Source organism: Trichechus manatus, unplaced genomic scaffold (assembly GCF_000243295.1).
Source record: "Trichechus manatus latirostris isolate Lorelei unplaced genomic scaffold, TriManLat1.0 scaffold00182, whole genome shotgun sequence".
NCBI classification, from domain to species: Eukaryota; Metazoa; Chordata; class Mammalia; order Sirenia; family Trichechidae; genus Trichechus; species Trichechus manatus.
The window spans coordinates 4,442,838-4,459,211 of NW_004444118.1; positions in this window are offsets into that span (position 1 = coordinate 4,442,838).

Consider the following 16,374-nt stretch of genomic DNA (forward strand, 5'->3'; position numbering starts at 1 on the left):
AAATTTAGACTAGCCACATTTCAAGTGCTCAATAGGCTCATGTGGCTCTTGTTGTTGTCGTTAGCTGTTGTTGAGTTGGCCCCGGACTCATGGCAACCCCATGTGTTACAAAGTAGTACTGCTTCACAGGGTTTTCTTGGCTATAATCTTTATGGAAGCAGTTCTTCCACTCAGCTGCTGGGTGGGTTCCGACTGCCAATCTTTAGGTTAGCAGCAGATCACAAACTGAGTGGCTACCTATTGGGCATAGTAAGCTTAGAGCAACGTTTTTCAAATTATGGCTCATGGTCTATTAGTGAGTTATGATTTCATTGTAGTGAGTCATGACCAGGATTTTAAAAATGAAATAGAAAACAATAAAATCAAAAACATAGTGTAGCAAGCTGAATTAGTGAAAATATTGATTTCAGAAAGATCTGTTTCACATATATATGACAGCAACTGTTGGTTGTCCCCCACTATCCATCCTACCTTTAATAAAAGAAGCCTTGAGTTTTTGCTGGGCACAAACGGCCTAGCTAAAGATTTTACTTCCTAGCCTCCTCCCTCGAAGCTGAGTGTGGCCATATGACTTCTGATGATTGTATGTAACTTTCAGTTCATGATTTAAAGAGGCAGGGTTATGTTCTGTGCATTCCTTTTCTTCCTTAACCCTGGCTGGAATGTGGAGATGATGACTCTAGTCAGAGCTTTTATCGTAGACCATAAGATGGAAGCTGTGTGCTAAGGAAAGCAGAGCAACAAGCAAGACACAGCCTGAGTTTCTGAATCTTTAAAAGTCCACTTCCGCCTGGACTTTCATATAAGAAAGACTTTCTTTTGTTTATGCCAATGTATTTTGAGATCTCTTAGTTACAGCAGTCAAACCTGTATTCTAACTACTGGCATTTCTGTTTCTTTATTGCTATCTGTATCTTGACCTTGATCATCTTTATTCTGTGAATGTCCTAGGCCACCATGTAAAAAATGGTTTTTATTGTAGGTTACAGTTAAAGGAGTCTAAATGCCACCAGCTTTACTGAGATCTGGCTTACTTATTAGACTAGAAATTTATCTGCTGATGCCATGGAAATGGACGAAAATATCTAAGGAGTTTATGTCAATGAAAAGAGAAAAAGCCCAGGAAAGAACTCCAAGGAACACCAGTGTCCAGGTGATGGACAGGGGCACCCAGATGCAATAAGAAAGAAGGGCCAGACAGAAAGGGAGAAACACAGTCAGGAGAGGGTGATGACTCTGATGACTCTGAGTCCCAAGAAAGGGACCACTTTAAGAAGAGAATAGTCAAAAGTAGGTTTTTACTAGGGCAGGATATTTGGGGCTGTATGCCAGGCTGTCTGTGTTTATAGCACGCAAAAAAAAAAAAAAAAAGAAGCATTCTAAAAGAATGCATGATTTCATATTTATTCAAAGTATAACAATTAAAATTGTTTTTAAGAAACTAGCAATGACTGAACATGTATTTGCATGATTAACTACTTGATATGGGTAGGTATGGGTGTGTACATGGGTGAGAACAGATAGAAGTATTTATAAACCAAACCACCAAACTCACTGCTGTTGAGTTGATTCTGGCTCATAGTAAACCTATAGGACAGAGTAGAACTGCTCCATAGGGTTTCCAAGGCTGTAAATCTTTTTTTTTTTTCTGTTTCTTTCTTTTATTTTTTATTGTACTTTAGATGTAGGCTTATAGAACAAAGTAGTTTCTTATTAAACAGTCTGTACACATACTGTTTTATGACATTGGTTAACAACCCCACAATATGTCAACACTCTCCCTTCTCGAATAACTTTCCTGTCCCTTCCTGCTTTCTAGTCCTTGTTCCTGGTGGTTTGTGCCCCATTAGTCTCGTTTTGTTTTATGGGCCTGTCTAATCTTTGGCTGAAGGGTGAACCTCAGGAGTGGCTTCATTACTGAGCTAAAAGGGTGTTTGGGGGCCATAATCTCAGGAGTTCCTGTAGTCTCTGTCAGACCAGTAAGTCTGGTCTTTCTTTTGTGAATTTGAATTTTTTCTACATTTTTCTCTTGCTCTGTCAGGGACCCTCTATTGTGATCCCTGTCAGAGAGCAGTTGGTGGTGGTAGCTGGGCACCATGCAGTTCTTCTGGGCTCAGGCTGGCGGAGGCTGTGGTTCACGTGGTCCATTAATCCTTTGTATATTTTGAATGTTAATGACCGGGGAAGAGGTCTATTTCATATCTGCTCTCGGTTTTTGTATAGAGATGGCATCATTCAGTATTTCCAGGAAATAAGTAAGTTGGGTTACCTGAGTAACAAGTGCTTGACAGAAAAGGGAACACACATGTTGACAGGTTCTATATGACTTTGATGTATTTAGCAAGTAATTACTGCTAGAAAGCTGAGGGGAAGGGGTAAGAGAGAAAAGAAGTAGGGAAAAAAGAAAGGCAGTTCGTGGAAAAGAAAGCAGGGTAGCAAAAATACAGGAAAACACATGACATAAAGAACAAAGGAGGAGTATTTGAGAATTGAGAAAAAATAAGATTAGGTGGTAGATGGGCCCAATACAAATAAACACAAAAAATACTTTTTCCTTGTATTGCTATAGCAACAGTATCTCCAGGAACTGGAGATGCCGTCGAGTTAGTTCTGACGAGTTAGTTCTGACTCATAGTGACCCCACGTACAACAGAACGAAATACTGCCTGGTCCTGCGCCATCCTCACAATTGTTGCTATGTTTGAGCCCATTGTTGCAGCCACTGTGTCAATCCATCTCCTTGAGGGTCTTCCTCTTTTTCGTTGACTTGCTACTTTACCAAGTATGATGTCCTTCTCCAGGGAGTAGTCCCTCCTGATAACATGTCCAAAGTATGTGAGACGAAGTCTCATCATTCTCGCTTCTAAGGAGCATTCTGGCTTGACTTCTTCCAAGGCAGATTTGTTTGTTTTTCTGGCAGTCCTTGGTATATTCAACATTCTTCTCCAGCACCCTAATTCAAAGGCATCAATTCTTCTTTGGTCTTCCTTATTCATTGTCCAGTTTTGCATGCATATGAGGAAATTAAAAATACCATGGCTTAGGTCATACGCACCTTAGCCCTCAAAGTGACATCTTTGCGGGATAGAGAGTTCTATCCAGTACCTTTTATGAATAGCAGTGGAATAGAAATGGAACTGGCTAGAACTCTCTATCTGTAACAATTGTACACTTAGTTCACCTTGCCCGAAAAAAGAGAACTTTTAGGCTATGTGTAGTTCCTAATAATAGTGATAATGAAGGACATTTCAGCTGGTTACATATTAACCACCTTCAAAGTGAGAATGCTCAGTAATAGCATGATCATTTTCATCCTACCAGAGAGTGTGTATTTGCTTTATCTTTGCACAAAATATCTTGGGCAAAACCTGAAGTTAGAGAAATATTCATCTATAGAGATGTTATTCTTAAAGATCAGTGTTTCTCATTTGTGCTTTCTCACTAACCCATTTTCCCTAAATTTTAGTGAGAGAAATATCTGAATGAACAAAGATAAATGCATACCAAAATTCTCAAATTGTTGCTACTGAAACAATGTGCTTGCCATGGCTTCTCAAAATTATAAAAAAAATTAATAAGTGTTTTACCTCTCAATTAAAAACTACTTGCTCCTTTAGGTTTCTAAAGAGGACTGATAACCACAAACACTCAGTTTTACTAAACTCTAGCTTGTGATACAGAGGAAGTAGCACCTCAACTAAAACAATTTACTATAGACAATAAAATTCAATGACCATCCTTACATATACATACTTTTGGGCATGTAGAAGTATTTTTTGTACTGTGAATTTGCTAGGTCAAAGAGTACATACATTAAAAAATTTCACAGACAATGTCATATCACCTTTCCAAAATGACTGCCGATTTGCCTTCTCACCAGCAATACCTAAGACTATATATTTTCCCACAATTCATCTTTTTAAATTTTGCCAAATCTGATAGATAGGGAGTATGATATATTTTTCTTTTCTTTTTCAAGTTATTTTTACTAGTGATGTTTAGCATCATTGTTGCTTGTAGGAGCTCTGTTGGTTGTACTTTATTTATGTGTTTTATTTTCTGATTAGGAACTCCTTCTGCATACCCAAATTATACAACTAGTCTCCTAATTTAAATATTTGCATTTTATATTTTTAAATGTCTGCAGTTTATTTTTGAACATGGAGCAAGGTAGGGGTTATGTCACAGGGTGGATTTTCCTTTGGTGAAAGAAAAATGTATGTGTGTGTGTGTGTGTGTGTGTGTGTGTGTGTGTGTGTGTGTGTGTGTGCGTTTGCATGCGCAGCTGAGCACTTAACTGTTTGTACCACCCAGGGACTCCACCTAAACAGTATATTGGTGTTTCATTTAATGATGAAAGGGTTCTATATATGTCTATATATATTTATTTACATTTGTAAATTTCTAAGATTTAACTTTTGAGCTGAGTCTCAAAAAATGAGAAGATGTTTTCCAAGCTGACCATGGCAGGCACTGTTCACTGGCTGAATATACCCTCCTTCCCCACACAACATCCTTCTCCCTAGCTGTCTTTATACTACGTGTGGCTATTTGGTAGTGTCTGGCCAATGAGATATCAGTGGAAAACTGCTGGGTGGAACTTATGGGGAAACTCTTGCTTTCCTGATGAAAGCAAGTGGGCATACCAGTGAATAATGTCTTTCCTCCTTCTTCCTGCATGGAACATTGATGGGATGCTTGGTTTCAATGGCCATCTTGAGACGAAAAAGCAACGAGCAGGTGAATGGAGGTCTGCATACTAAGCAAGGCCAAAAGATAGAAAGGGCTTTGGTCCCTGCTAACAGTATTGGGCAATTGTGTCAGCCTTGGAATCTCAACCTGTAGACTTTTTGCCTATTTGTTTAAGCAACTGCTAGTTGCTCTTCTGTTATTTATTGCCAGAAGGATTCCTAGCTGACACACAGACAGATGTAAAATATATTCTAGGGCTGTGTGAGCAAAGATATAGGGTTGTGAAATAACGTGGAGTGTTAGGTAATCTGCAAGTACAGAAAGGAGTTCAGCTTGACTAGAGTTTAGGGATAAGACTAGAGAGTCCGATAAGTGTACTCTTCCAAAACCTCAATCTCAAACTCCTCCCCTGATGTTTCTTACTCTAATACCCTGGCTTTTCTAGACCACTTATTTTATCACTTTTATATCATCTATCACTTGCTCATATCCTCTCTTTCTACCTTTCTCAGCTGAGTTTTCATGGCCCACCCTCAACTCCTTTACCTGCTCGCTACAAGAAAGCTAACCCTTTTAAAATCCAACTTCCTGCTTATTGTTCACTTGCCCCAAAATTAAAGAACATGCTTGATGAAGCACTTGCAAGCATATTGACAGACTTCACTTTCAATTCATGACTGCACACTTTGGTATAAGCACTTAGTGCCTTCCTGCGGTCCTACTATATTCCTCAAGTAGCTTCATTCTCCTACTCTTCCAGGTAATTGTTTTACACCTTTTATTTTCTCCTCAATGTCCCAAATGTCTTCCTTCCTTTATTCTCACAACTGATGACTTTGTTTCTTATCTCACCGAGAGAACAAAAACAATCAGAAGAGAACTTTCACCTTCTTCCATAACGCAACTACCAACTCATCTGAATCTGTACCTAGGTACCCTGCCATCCCTTGTGTTATACTGGATGAATTATCTTTGCTTCTAAATCCAAACTCTCAATTTTTTTTACTGAATCTTATCCTTTTTTGCATGCTGAAGGACTTCATTCGTAAAGTTATTCCCCTCTTTCTAATACATTATAAAATTTCCCCTCTCTACATTATTCTTATCAGTGTATAAATATATATGCCATCTTGTGAAAAAAAACAAAACAAAACAAAATTCTTGACTCCACTTTTTCCTCTGCCTACTACTCCATTCTTCTCTCTTTTACACAACTCTCCTCTCCAGAGTTGTCCACACTTACTGCTTCCACTTCCTCTTCTACATGAACCAACTCCCATCAGGCTTTATCCTAGGACTCCACCTAAACAGTTCTTGTGAAAGCCAAAATTTCCGTAGTCAATTCTCAGCCCCATCTGTTTTTCATTTCTCAGAAGCAACTGACATAGATGCTTACTCTGTCCTTGAAAGAATTTGTTTACTTGGATTTCAACACCACATGCTCCTCTAGTTTTCTTCCTGCCTCACTGAAAGTCATTTTCAAAGTACTCTTAAATGTTGCTATGCCTCAAAGTTCAGTCCTCTGACTTCTTGTCTTCTTGAGCTATTCTCTCCCATAAGGAAACTCTTCTTGTCCTGGGGCTCTAAATATTGTATTGCTAATGACTTCCAAACAATTTCTCACTGCAAAGTATCCAGTCCTAATTGCTCCCCTCAAATTCAGAATTGTATTACTAACTGCTTACTATCATGCTCCGTTTATATGTCTTATAGTCATTTCAGCCTCCGGGTGTCCAAAACTAAACTTTCGATTTCTCTTTTCTCCCTAGTGTTCCCCCATCCCCCCGCTTCATTCAACCAATTGCTCAGGCCAAAATTCCACGAATTTGTCCTTGATTTCTTCCTTTCTACTACTTCTTACTTGAAATACAGCAGCAAATCAAAATATACCCTCAGACTATTCACTTTTCTTTATCTCAAATACCATCATCCTAGTCTAAACCACCATCATACCCTGCCTGGATTAGTGCCTCCTAACTAGCCTCCCTCCATAGCTCCCTTACAATCCATTCTCCTTACAAAAGCCAAAATAAATTATTTAAAATGAAAATTTAATCATGTCATGCCCTGGAAAAAAACTTCTAACAGCTCCTCATTAACTGTAAAATAAAATCCAAAATTCTTACCAAGCCTACAAGACCCGACAGGATTTTCCTCTTCCCTTCCATGGTTTTTTACTACTCATCCCCCATCCCACTCACCCTGCTACAGCCACACTGGCCTCCTTCCTATTCTGAGAATACAGGAATCCTGCTTGTGCCTCAGACCCTTTGCACTCTCTATTTTTTCTTCCTGGAGCACTCCAGATATTCATACGGCTTTCTTCCTCACTGCATGCATTTCTCTGTTCAATGCCTCCTCACAAACACCTTTCTTGACCACACATCTAAAACAGCAGCCCCTCCACCCATTATCCTCTATTTTCTTATCCGTTTTTTTTTTTTCTTCCTAGCACATTTCCCTATATGACATTTTATATCTATCTCTTTATATATACATATCTACCACCTGCCTGTCAGTTTGTCATACTGTGGTAGCTTGTGTGTTGCTGTGATGCTGGAAGCTATGTCACTGGTATTTCAAAAACCAGCAGAATCACCCATGGTGGACAGGTTTCAGTGGAGCTTACAAACTAAGACAGACTAGGAAGACAGGTCTCGTGATTTACTTCCAAAAATTAGCCAGTGAAAACCCTGTGGATCACAACAGAATACTGTCTGATACAGTGCTGGAAGATAAGCCACCATAGGTTGGAAGGCACTCAAAATACACAATCGCTGCAACAGTGGCCTGGAGCATACCAATAATCGTGAAGAGGGTGCAGGACCAGGCAATGTTTTGCTCTGTTGTACATGAGGTCACCATGAGTAGGAGCTGACTCAACTGCAACTAACAATAACAACAATGTATACATATATATGACTATATAACATTATATACATAAAATACATGACTGTATGACATATCGTGTGTGTGTGTGCGCGCGCATATGCATGTGTGCACGTGTATAGTGTTGGCTCCCATGAAAGCAGGGATCATGTCTGCTTTATTACAGTATCCTTAGTGTCTAGAACACTGCCAGGTTCATATTAGGTACTTAATAAATAACTATTGCAAATAAATGACTAAAATCATGTATAAAAAATACCGTGCCCTGGCAACTGTTGGTCTCTACCACTAGTTTCTCAAATGTGATTCCAATGTCCACAGAGTTGTTGTCTTTCCCAGCACTGTGTTATCTTCAAAACTGATAAGCGTTCCTCATGTGTGTTTAGTCACTGACAGAACATGTAGAACTAAAAAGACTAAATACTAAGGGCCTGAAGTGTTTTGCTAAAGAACACTCTCTAAGCTAAAATTTATTTATTAATTAACATTCTAGGTATAGTATTTTGACTATGTATTAAGCTATGAATTCATTATCAAATATGTCACCCATATTTCTCTATTTTGTTGCATAACGATATCACGATTCCATTAAATTCCTTGCAATAGTTTGCTGTACAATGGCAGTATCTTCGCCCTGCATTACCAATTCATTCCTTGCCTTTCCATCTATCCATTCACACTTATCCAGCACACAGTAAGCTCAAGGAGAATAACTGTCCTAAATGGAAATGAGACACTTTCTCTGTGAACTCCTGTGGGTGTAACATCTTGGCATACCCAAAGCACTGGCAGCTGTGTCTTGGCCATTACTTGAACAAACATTTTAGTCAGGGTGGCACTGGTGGAGCAGTATCTCACAACAAGCTACCAATGACAATTCCAAGGATATTCAAGTTATTTCACAGGACAGACAAAGAACTCAAAACTCTTTTTATGGGTTGGGTATAACACTGATATCTAAACCTGGCAAAGATAATGCAAAGAGATTAATTTCACTTGTAAATACTGACAAAAACAATCTTAAATCCACCTTTTCAAAGTGAGGAGACATAATCCATTCAGTGCATTAAAGAATTATAAATTATACACCACGATCAAGTTGATTTTATTTTCATAGAGATCAAAAGGCATTTGACAAAATTGAATACCCGCTCTTTAGAAACCTACCCAGTAAAGGACTAGTCAATGGATAATTCTATAATTATTTAGTGTATTATATACATATAATTGTATATATGTCTATATGTATAGATTATCTTCCCCTGAAAACCAGTAACATGCTTAATAAAAAAAATTACAGTATTTCCAAATAAGTCAGAAATAAGACAAAAAGGCCAACACTCTCCCCTACTCCTTAACTTTGTACTAGAGGTTTCAGCTAATACAAAAATAAAGTATTAAATATAAAAGGAAGAGTTAATATTATCACTATTTGCATATGAGATAATTTTATACCCTGGAAACACAAGAGAATCAACTTAGAAACTACTACAAGCAATAAGAGAATAAAGTAAGTTCGCTGCGCATAAAATTAATACGCAGCAATATTTGTCGATCTATGAAAATATCTATCAGCCTATCAAAATTACGCTTTCACAAATCACTTGACTCAGCAATCACATTTCTAGGAATTCATTCTATAGTTATACTTGCTTACTTGGGAAATGACGTATAATCAAGGTTATTCATTGCAGTATTGTTTGTAGCAGAAAAGATTCTAGTAAGATTCTAGTTAATAAACTATGTGTCCATACAATGTCGTGCTGTGAAGGCTTAAAAATAAGATGAAAATCTCTGGACTAATGTAGAAACATGGCTAAGATATATTGTTAAGTGAGAATAAAAATAGTGTGCTTACAATATGTTACCTTTTGGGTTAAAAAAGTGAAGTAAGAATCAATACCCATATTTGCTTGGCTATGGAAAAAGAAACTCCAGAAAGTTACATAAAAAACTAAGAACAGAGGTTACCTAAGAGGAGGGGCAGTGGGAATTGGACAAATCAGGAACAAGGGTTAGAGGGAGATTTCATTGTGTATCTTTTTCACATTCTAGTTTTTGAGCCATGTGACTATTACCCATTTAAAAACATAAATTAAAAAGTTTAAGAAAAACAAAGTAAATGACTTTTGAATAGTTGTTTCAGTCCTGAAACTGGTCACAATATCTGAAAATGTGCTTTAATGGTGCAGTTTATAAACCCACAACAAAAACAAAATTTGTACAGATCCACAATGCCACTTTGTGTAAAAAATGAACATATTTCACAATAATTTACTACACACTTACTCTATAGAAGGTGTTCTGTAAATCCTGAGGGTAGAAAGCCCTAAGAGAACTTAAAATCTACTGAGAGACAAATGAGTAAATAAAAGATGACACCACTTTGTATCAAATACCCTGAAAGAATTAAGTGTGGAATGTTTAGGAAGGAGGCAGGGAGCAGCTAAATCTCGCAGGAGAGAAGTTTCTGGAGGTGATACCCCTGGATCTGAATTTAGAAGGATGAGCAGGAGGTGATGGAGTGGAAAGAAGAGACCACATGTGGAGATGTGAAAAGGCATGGCCTCACTGACGCATGGCATACAGTCTAGAACAGATATGAGTAGCAGAAGGGGAGGAGATGGGAACAGATTCAGGGTCTAGGGGCCTAGCTCAGAGACTTCACTAAAGGATTCTAAAATAGGGAAGGGGCATGATCAGTTTTGTACTTTGGAGCTATCATCCTGGCAGCAATGTGGAAGTCAGATTAGTAGATATCCAGAAAGGAGGCACGCATGGTCACTCATAAGCTTTTGGCATAATATAAATCAAAGCGACAAAAGCCTGAATAAGTTTCCATTAATGAGAATGATCAGAAGAGGATGCATTAGAGATGGATTAAGGAAGTTGAGTGACAGGTGAGATACAGAAAATTATCATTTATTATTTCAATAAATATTTATTGAGAACCTACCATGTGGTAGACACTACTGAATATAGAATACAGTACCAAACAGAAGTGACAGCTTTCATGGGATTTACATTCTAGTGTGGGAGACTTGACAACAAACACGAACATGTATAGAAAAAAAATCAGTTCTTGATAAGTACATGAGAGGGTTGAAGTAGAGGCTATGAAAGCAAGTGCCTGGCTTTTTTTAGACTGGGCGGTCAGGGACATCTTCTTTGAGAAGGTTATATTTAGGATGAGATCCCAATGACAAAAACTAGCCATATTAAAATAATGGAGATTGTCATTTAAGCAAACATAAGAGCTGGCAAATTTGGAAAAATTTTTGGTAAGAAGGTTGATGTGGCAGGATCATGGCGGCAGAGAGGGAGTTAAGAAATAAAGCCAGACAAGTAGGCAGGAGTGGGATAATATAGCATTTTGTAATCTAAGGTAAAGAATTTGGATTTTATTCCAAGAACAATGTAAAGCTAATGGGGTTTTAAACTGGGAACTGAGAAGGTCAGGTTTATGTTTTAAAAGTATTAAGATAATTCTGTATTTCTATAGAATTCTAAAGGAGCCCTGGTGGTGCAGTGGTTAAAGAGCTCCAGTGCTAACTAAAAGGTCCGTGGTTCAGCTCTGTGGGAGAAAGATGTGGCAGTCTTGCTTCCATGAAGATTACAGCCTTGGAAACCCTATGGGGCAGTTTTATTCTGTCCTATTAGGTCGCTAGGAGTTGGAATTGACTCCATGGCAAGGTGGTTTTTATAGAATTCCACAAGTCTCATTAGAAGGCTATTATAGTACTACAAAGAAAATTTAGTGGCAAAGACAAAAATGTAGACGTGCACAAATTTAGGACATGTTTTGTAGGTGTAATGCACAAGACATATTAATAGATTGGATTGTGGCATAAGAGAAGAGGGGAATCAAGGATTTTATTTTAAATAACTTGGAAAGAAGGTGGTTGCAGGCACATACGCTGTATCTGTGAAGCGTTCACTGGTGATTTAAACAATACAGATTTATTATTGTGCACACACAGTTATTCACTAATAATATCACGTCCATACGATCCGAGCCAGAACACATAAAACGCTCCCAAAACATTAGCACACGGAAAGTAGATAACAAATAATACACAGAGATGGCAAACAATACATATAAACCAAAGTTCACTCGTAACAGTTTAACGGTGAGGAAACGATGTTTACTCTTACGTCACTGGGCTGGCACTTCTCTTGGCTCTGCCCCCTTTGCTCCTAGTCCAGCTCTCAACTAGCAGCCCAAGTTGGGACAGTCCCGGACTGCTGTCTTTCTAAGCAGAACCGCTCTGAGGGCAACCCCTATGCGGGGTGTGCCCAGGCTTGGTGGACGCCCCCTCGCCCCTCCCCTCCCCCCGCTTGCGCCTCGGACAGGCCACTCCCGCCCCCGCCCCGCGGCAGGGACAGGCCTCCCTTTCCCTCCTGCGCCTCGGGTAGTAACCACCCCCCACCCCATTCTCAGGGCCCCTCCACCCCGCCAGCCTGCGCCTCTCGCTCTCCGCTGAGGTTTCTGAGGCTGCCTGGGCCAGCTCGTGCCTGCCTGGACCTGCCTGGGGTCTCAGCTGCCTCCAGTGCTGTGGCAGCCCCACGCCTGTTACAGTTCTCAGCCTGCTCTGCTGCCCCTTCTCCGCTCAGCAGACCTTGGCTTCTGCTTCTTCTGGCCTCTGCTGCTGTTTTCTCCAGGCTCTTCCTTTCACCGGGTCTAGGGTTTCTGCTGTTACGGGTGTCGGTCCCTTCAGATTAATCTTCCAGTTTCTTATACCCCGGCTGACGTCTCTACCCTGGGACAAACACTAGGGGAGGGGGCTCTTCTTCGGCACAGAGCTGCCGCATTCCCAGGGAACGTGCTCACCCACCCTCTGCCCAGGAAGCTTCAGTGAGCCTTTGGCTTCCTAGGCTTTTATTGGCCTCACCTGGAGCCCGCAGGTGATGTCTCTTAGTTGGATTGGTCCTCATCCATTGTCCTCAGGTGTGAACCTACTCTCAGAACCAGGACCACAGGCCAAATCATTCACTGCAAAGGGTCTCCATACCACGCAGTGTTCACCCCCTGGCCGTTTGGTCACGGTTATTTCACATGAAACAATAAATTTGATCATCATTGTAATAAAAATTCATGTAATGAAGAGTGAGGGAAAAGCAGATTTTGGTGGGGGAGTGATTCCAGGGCCAAAGTTCTCTTTTGGGCATGTTAAATTTGGACTGCCTCCCAGATACGTAAACGGAGACGCCAAGAAAGCAGTGGGATATATGAATCTGGGAGTGGGAGGTGTTGATTTTGGAGATACTGTCATATAAAATCCATTGCTGTCAAGTCCATTTTGACTCACAGCGACCCTATAGGACAGAGTAGAACTGCTCCGTAGGGTTTCCAAGGAGCAGCTGGTGGATTTGAACTGCCAACCTTCTGGTTAACAGCCAAACTCTAACCACTGTGCCACTAGGGCTCTGTTGTCATATAGAAGTATTTAAAATCACAGAACTAGATGAAGTTGGAGTCCCTCAGTGGAATAAACCATTAACCATTCAAATACTAGCGGAAAGGTAGACGGTTCAAACCCACCCGGAGGCACTTCAGAAGACAGGACAGGTGATCGATCTGCTTCTGAAAGATCACAGTCTTGAAAACCCTATGGACGAGTTCTACTCCACACGTGGTGTCACCATCAGTCGGAATCAACTCAAGGACAACTAAAAACAACAGATGAAATCACCTATGATAGTACAGTGAAACCAGTAGGAAGAGACTGCATAGGCCTGGCTCGCTATTATTACTCGCCATTGATAACCGCCACATTGCCTCATGATCTGGTTTTTCCCTCCGGTTCCAGTCTCTGAAAAGGTTTAAGATTAACCGATGTTCCTCCTTGGAGGGTGGAAAACAAGTGATAATGATCTAAGGATGAAAAACCGAACAAAGCACCTGCCTTGTGACAAGAAAACCAGGATGTCAACAGATAATCCTCAAGAATATTAGTAAAAGATTAACTCATCTGAGACATGAGCACCTCAAGAAGGAACTAACACAAACTTCTAAGAGCCATAATCCTGTCCCTAGAAAAGCCTTCGGCTGATCTCCAGTGGGGAAGATGGTTTTTTTTTTTTGAGAAATCTATTCCCCTCTGTCTCCTATATATTGATACATAAGAAAACTCTTGCAGCTGACCTCACCGCTATCTAGGAACTGGCCATTGAGCAGGCAGCTCCAATCCGCATTGTTGCAGTAACAAATCTGGTGGCCCATCCGGGGAACTTGAGCCACTTGAGACGCAGCAGCCTCGGGTCAGGGCCTGGGGCTGATTCACAGCTCTCCTGACAAGCAACAGTGAGAGATTTCATTTGCCTCTGGGGAGACTATCAGCGAGACCTGGCTCTGCCACTGCCACGGCACTGCTGGTCCCCAACCGCACCAAAAGAGGCAGGTGAAAGAAAGCAAGACATGTGTAGGAGGGATCCCAAGGTGAGTCTGTGACTCCTCTCCCTGTTGTGCTCAGGGCCGGGACGGATAGGGCAGGGCGGAGGGTTCTGGAGCGGGACCTAAGCCCTTGGTTTCTGGGGCAGGAGACTCCCCAGATGACTGAACCTGTGAGTAGGCTCCCAAGAAGGGACTCCTGGTGACTCTAGAGTCTTGGTTCTAGGGTGTGTGAATGCTCCTGGGATTGTCTGGGAGGTTGAGGTTGTCAAGATCACCTCCGTCATCCAAAAAGGTTGTCTGAGAGGTTGAAGCTGCCAAGATTATCAGTGTCATTTCTTTCAAGTTTTTTGCCTGTTCATAGTGTGTAGAGTGAAAATTCCTCAGGGATTGTCTGAGAGGTTGAGGCTACCGATATCACTTTTGTCACCTCGGTGGGATCACGGTTCGTGTTTGTTTACTGTTATATATGTGTACTTGTCCCTGTGAAGCCCCAGTGTTCTTGTGTCGTCACATTAACCCTTACCTGTATAAAGCCTGTCACCAGGTTCACGGATATTTTTGGCTCGAGTTTTCTTTTTGTTCTGAGAAAAATGTCTGCAAGGAGGTTGGGGGACCCAGAATAGGAATTCAGGGAATTCTGACCGAATTGAGCATAATTAGAAAGGAGGTGGATTTTCAGATAGACCGTTTATAATAAGTCACCACTGTGCTCAGAGAAGAGGGACTCGTGCATTGGTATAAAAGGCACACTCAAGAAAAACACATTATGGGAGGAGGCTCATCTATCCCAGCCAAATCTCCTCTAGGCTGCATTCTAGCAAACCAGAGGAGGTATAGCTATGAGCCTATGACAAAGAAAATGATATGCTTATGTAACAATATATGGCCCCAATACCAGCTGGGGGACCAGGAACATTGGCCCCAAAATGGGTCTTTGGCTCAGGACACGATCTTCCAGCTTGACTTGTTTTGTAGAAGGGAAAAGAAATGGGACGAAGTTCCCTATATTCAAGCTTTCATGTCTCTCTATCAAACTTTGAATCCCTTTAAACAGGTTCTTATTCAGGGAAATCCAAAGTCAAAAGTGCTTCCCGAATCCTCACCGGAGGATTCTCTCTTGGAAGGACTAACCCTGACAACTGCTTCAGCTCCTCCTCCCCATATAGGGAAGGTGCGGTAGAAGATGAGAGGTCAGGTCGAGGAATGACGGCAGAATCCCCCACGAGAAGGGCCGAGCCTGATTCTAGTTTGGCTAGCTTGGGAGAAACCAACGAAGGAAGGGAATTGGGAAGTAAGAGTCCGACTTCATCGAGTATGGTCTCCCCCCGTCACACTTGTCCGGGCACTGTTTTCCATGAGGGCACGTGTCGGGGTTCGGGCAGGGCAAATTCCCTTAAGAGAGATCCCAGCTGGAATGGATGCTGAGGGACGGCCTTGAGGAACAGTGCTAGTACACACTCTATTCTCTCCTTCAGATTTGTATAATTGGAAGAATCATAACCCCCTATACCAGAGTGACCCAAATAGAGTGGCAGAATTATTCCTCTCCTTTTTCTCTACTCACCGCCTGAATTGGGCAGACATACAAGCCTTTTTAACTACTTTATTGACTTCAGAGGAGCACCGCATGGTGTTAGAAGAGGCTTGAAAAGAGGCCAATAGGCTCCCTAATCTGAACCTGTTAATCTGACCTTCTGGAATGGAGGCCATTGAGAACCAAACAGTGGATGCAGAAGCAAAGAAGGCTGCAACGCGAGGAGATGGGATGGAACAGAAATGGCCTTGATCCCTCATCTGGACGCTGTCGACCTTCCCACACGCATCTACACCACCCAGGACCTGGATAGGGCTGAGGAATGGGGCTATCACCTCACCTCTCATTCTGAATGGGAGACAATTCCTGAAAAAGTCAACTTTCCCCACCTCTGTAATGACTGAGGTGGAGAAAAGAGACTGGGTCCATTCTCTGGGAACTGTCGAAAACACTGTTAATCAATATGCTTCTTCCTGCTTGTCTTTTCCTTCTGACATTCCCCGTCATAGGTTCCACCCAGGAGATCGAGTCCTGTTGAAAGTCTGGAAGAACCAACACCCAGAGGATCAACTGGCCCCTAAGTGGGAAGGACTTTTGGAAGTTCTTCTGACCACCCACGCATCTCTGAAATTAGCAGGCGTAGCTGCGTGGGTGTATCACTCGAAGATGAATGCAGCTCCACCCGAAGGAGGAAGAGTCAAAGAACCACCATATTCCTGCAATCCAATCTGAGATCTGAAATACAAGTTCAAGAAACTTACAGAATAATGATCCTAACCCTGTTTTTTGTTTTCTTTTTTCTTCTCCAGAAAGTGTGGATGGGAAAAATTCCAGTGGCCCTACAAGCCAGGGGAACTCTAACCCT